Raw genomic sequence first — 4,979 nt, 5'->3', positions numbered from 1 at the left:
TTTTTTTTCGCTTTAATAATAAAAAATTGATTTATTCAATATTTATTGTATTCAATATATTTGTCTATTTGTATTTAATAAATAGACAAATCAAATAATGAAGAATTATGTAAAGATTTTTCTATTTAATTTAATTTTTCTATTTAATTTAATAATAGATAGAGAGTAGACAAAAAAAAATCATGAAGGATTATTATAACATCCAATTTGTCCTGTAAATTAGAATTTGTATAATACCTATACAGCTTCTTATTTCTTCGGAAGAAGAAGATGATATGTAGCTTTTTTGATGTATGTAAATAAGTAAGTAAGTAAGTATGTAAGTAAGTATGTAATGAGCTTGAATTTAACGGGCATTCCAAGTCAATTGAAGGTTCTAAATACCATTGATGCAAATAGTTTGCCCTTCGACCCTCGAAATCTAGATTAAGCCTTAGAGAATTTTTTAAATACGTTAGTTTATTCTGTATAATGGCTTTTCCTATCTTATAAGGAAGTCCTTGAAAAAATTCACTGAACTTCAGATTATAATTACAAGGACCCCAATTTGATCTATACAAAAAAATGTGTGAGGAAGCGGTATCTCTTTAGGGTCCACTCCAGCATCTAAGAGTTGATTAATAGGTAAAGAAACGTGTATTTGGTGTCCTGCCCAAGATAGAGAGCCAAGTCCTAGTAACCCTGCTAAATGGTGGTTCAACATGGATTCTACATCTTGGAACCAAGCCAATTTTGGAGCAGCTTTGTGATAATGGAACCAACCAGCAAAAAGCATTAACGCTGCAAAGATCAATGCACCGATTGCGGTGCAGTAAAGTTGCAATTCACTAGTTATTCCGGATGCTCGCCAAATTTGGAAGAACCCAGAGGTGATTTGTATTCCTCGAAAACCTCCACCCACATCTCCATTCAAAATTTCTTGGCCTACTATCGGCCAAACTACCTGAGCACTGGGTTTAATGTGAGTAGGATCGCCTAACCATGCTTCATAATTGGAGAAACGAGCACCGTGAGAGTACATCCCACTTAGCCAAATAAATATGATGGCTAATTGACCAAAATGAGCACTAAATACTTTGCGAGAGATCTCTTCCAAATCATTGGTATGGCTATCAAAATCATGAGCATCAGCATGTAGGTTCCAGATCCAGGTGGTAGTATTGGGTCCCTTAGCTAGTGTCTTTGAGAAATGACAAAACAATCATATTGGCAAGTATTCGATGAAATAAAATCAAATATTCGATTAAATATTATATGACAAAACAATCATATTGGCAAGTATTCGATGAAATAAAATCAGCTTCTTGAATGCCTTGATGGTGGAATGGTAGACACGTGACACTCAAAATGTCGTGCTAAACAGCGTGGAGGTTCGAGTCCTCTTCAAGGCATACATATTCAATATTTAATTTAATAGTTATATTAGACATTATAATTAATTAATGGAAATTGAATGAGTAATTCAATTGCCATTGTTCAAAAAATCAAGTCGAATTAATCGAGAGTACTACTATTAAACTATATCAATTCGATTTTATTTTTTGGAAAAGTTTTAAAGACAAAATTCGGACCGATCAAATTTGAACAAAATGAATGAAAGATCTAGGATTTTTTTTTGTTATTTAATCCTTCCGCCAATAAACAATCAATGGCATTCGTAGAAAGCCATTTTGTTTTTAATAATGTATCGATCATTTGTTTAAATAACATTCTATTAGAGAAGAATAAATTTGATAAATATTCATAACTTTCGGATAGAGTTTTATAAGTAAGAGATTCATTAGATAATAAATCTATATTTTCCCTTTCTCCCTTGGGCAAACGTTGTTTAAATTTATCATCCCGTGTTTTTTCACGGAACCAACGTTCACTTATCACCGATTGGGGATAAGGTAATACACGTTTCAATCGGGTACCAATTTCTTGAAAGCGTTTGAAATTTTCAAAATTTTCTTTTTCTTCCATTTTAATATTAAGAGGTAAATCGTCATCATTAGTCTGAATTTTGATTCCTAGGGCTATTTTTCTCACCTTTTTACGCTTTAGAATAGACTTTAACGTTTTTTTAATACTGATATTTAGCTCTCTTGTTGAAGAATAAGTAATATAAATGCTCTTCACAAGTTCTTTAGAAGCAAAAAGTTCTCTTCGTTCAAAAGAAGAGTGCTTATTTAAAAAGCGAATACTCACGGGATCCCAAAGAAATCGACGAGCTATACAGATTACTGGTGTATTTAAAGGTTTATACTCCATTGCATACTCTTCTATGTCAAATTGATATATTCCCATCCTTTGAAACTTTTTGTATAGTAATTTTGCTTCCCAGAAAGCAGCTGTCTTTCTTTCTATAATATCGTCCTTCCCAGCATAAAGAGGCCGGAAGTTGGGGCCAGACATTAGAAATTTCTTCCAATATAAGCTAGAAAGACGGGTCGGTCTTTCTTGAAACCCTCCAAACAGGTGAAGATAATCCAATAATGGATTTTCTATTGTTATATCTTTTATATGCTCAAATCGATTGCTGCGAATAAAACTAAAACGCCAGGTCCTAGAATCACAAACTATAGGAGTTTCGTCCTCTTTTCCGTAGGAATTTCTTAATTCTTTAGATAAAATGATTTTATCTAGTATAGAAGATAATCCTTTTTGCATCATATCTTTTTTGAACTGAGGAGCAATTGTTATGTAATCAGAATTGCCCCGATATATTGCCAACGATGGAAATTCTTCCAGAAGACCCTGTAAGAGACTCGAAGCTAGAATGAAATCATTTTCAATGAAAGGATCAAAAGGATTATTCCAATTCTCTCTATTTGATTCCGATAAAAACCAACAATCTTGCGCTACTGATCCGGCCAAGCAACCCAAAATATGATAGAATACGGTGAACTCTTTCGCAACTGTTCCGGCAATTGAAGGTTCTAAATACCATTGATGCAAATAGTTTGCCCTTCGACCCTCGAAATCTAGATTAAGCCTTAGAGAATTTTTTAAATACGTTAGTTTATTCTGTATAATGGCTTTTCCTATCTTATAAGGAAGTCCTTGAAAAAATTCACTGAACTTCAGATTATAATTACAAGGACCTCAATTTGATCTATACAAAGCTACCGATGGACCGATCGAATTAGCCAGCCAAAGTTCACTTCAGTCATTATGTATTGAATAGAGGCAAAAGCTTCTAGAACGGTGGGGCGATAGTAAAAAATTCAAAGTCAAAATATTTGTCATAAATTATTTTGTACAATAAAGTTGAGACCCTTTGAACCATTTTGATGTCAAACGTCGTATGCTATTTTTCTAATACATTTGTACTAGAAAAATTAATGTCCATAGGACACCAAGTGCCATTATCAATTAATAATTCAATTCGCTCTGAACTAGTCATCTGTAGCGTTGCCCCGCATTCCTCACAAACACCTTTTTGTTCTAAAAATTTTTTTTTATATATAACGTTCTCACAATTCTCGCACAAAAACCACAAATGTTTAAAACGTTCCGAATTCAATCTGTTTTCTACAGGTTTTGTTTCGCCGATATGTTCAGAATCTTTGTCTTCTTCACACATTTTTTCAGAATCTTTGTGATCTGTACAAAGCTACCGATGGACCGATCGAATTAGCCAGCCAAAGTTCACTTCAGTCATTATGTATTGAATAGAGGCAAAAGCTTCTAGAACGGTGGGGCGATAGTAAAAAGTCATAGCAAAACCGATAGCTACTTGTACCAAAAAAGAAGTCAGTGTGATTCCCCCTAGACAATAAAATATATTCACATGAGGAGGAACATATTTACTAGTGATATCATCTGCAATCGCCTGAATCTCAAGACGCTCTTCGAACCAATCGTATACTTTATTGAGATAGGTAAACTCAAGTCCCCCCTCTGAAAACCGTATATGAAAATTTCTTTTCATACGGCTTAAACAAGAACACTCAAATAAAAAACTTTTTTGAACAAAGTACATGGCTTGTAAAAAAAAAAAAAAAAAAAAAGAAAAAATATTTGATAGATATTTCATTTCTTTGTATGAAGGAAGAGGATTAAGAATAATCCATGATTTCCTTCAATAACAAGAAAAAAAAATGTCATAGTGATTAATGCTCAAATTTCAAGTTGGCTCATTCTTATGCGAAATAAATCGCTATAGGCCTTTTGAACGATCTTTTATCCTATTCGTGATATGAGATAAATCACTTAGAGAACACCTAGTATAGACGATCCATAGGAATTATCTTGTCGAGATCTCAACTCAATAGATGAATCTAAACCCCAGATTTTCATTTTACCTCGATGATTTTTCTTTTCAAATTACTCAAAAGGTTTTATGGGTTATAACCTTTGCATTTCATTGTTACTTACTAAACTAACTAATCAAAATGGAATACTATCTCATTCTTTGGTGAGCATCGATATAAAGAAGAAGATAGATTTTTCAAATTATTGAGAAGCTTGGTCACGAGGTCTTAAAAACAGACATAAACCATAGTTCAGATTTTATTGAATTATATACCTCATGCTCCGGATATTCATTATTAGAGCAATATCTAACGAGGTAGGAGAACCGTCTTTATTTTATAAAGACAACAGACCCATTTTCTGTACTAGAATAGAGATCAATTTATAACAAGTCGCACACCCATAATTCCAAAAATCCTTAAATTAAAAGAAATTACACGATCAAACTACCAGAACGTCATAACCTAAAAATAGAAGCTATTTAACATTCTTCTTTTCTTTAGTTCTTTTTTCTTTTTGCTCGGGATCCGAGTATATTTTGTAGTTTTTCTAGACCCAACTAACTGGAATTCCGTCTAATAAAATGGAAGAATTATAAATCTCCAAGATAATAGATAAAAATATTGCGAATAGAGCCATTGCAATGCCCATAAAAGGAGTAGTTCCCCATCCGGAAGCAACTTTGCCAGATTCTGTATTAAGTGGTTTTAAATAATTTCCTACAGTAGTTTGTAATGGTC

General features: G+C 33.0%; 1 non-coding gene across 1 annotated transcript; it reads left to right on the top strand.

The window, feature by feature from the left end:
- The first annotated feature begins 1,310 nt into the window (after nt 1-1,310).
- On the top strand, nt 1,311-1,391 carry TRNAL-CAA (transfer RNA leucine (anticodon CAA)). The gene has a single exon. It is a non-coding gene; the product is annotated as a tRNA-Leu (tRNA).
- Nucleotides 1,392-4,979: the final 3,588 nt, after the last annotated feature.

Source organism: Cupressus sempervirens, chromosome 1, assembly GCF_028749045.1.
Source record: "Cupressus sempervirens isolate cs-2001-9-10 chromosome 1, ASM2874904v1, whole genome shotgun sequence".
Taxonomy (NCBI): domain Eukaryota; kingdom Viridiplantae; phylum Streptophyta; class Pinopsida; order Cupressales; family Cupressaceae; genus Cupressus; species Cupressus sempervirens.
This window is presented reverse-complemented; position numbering and strand designations above follow the sequence as displayed.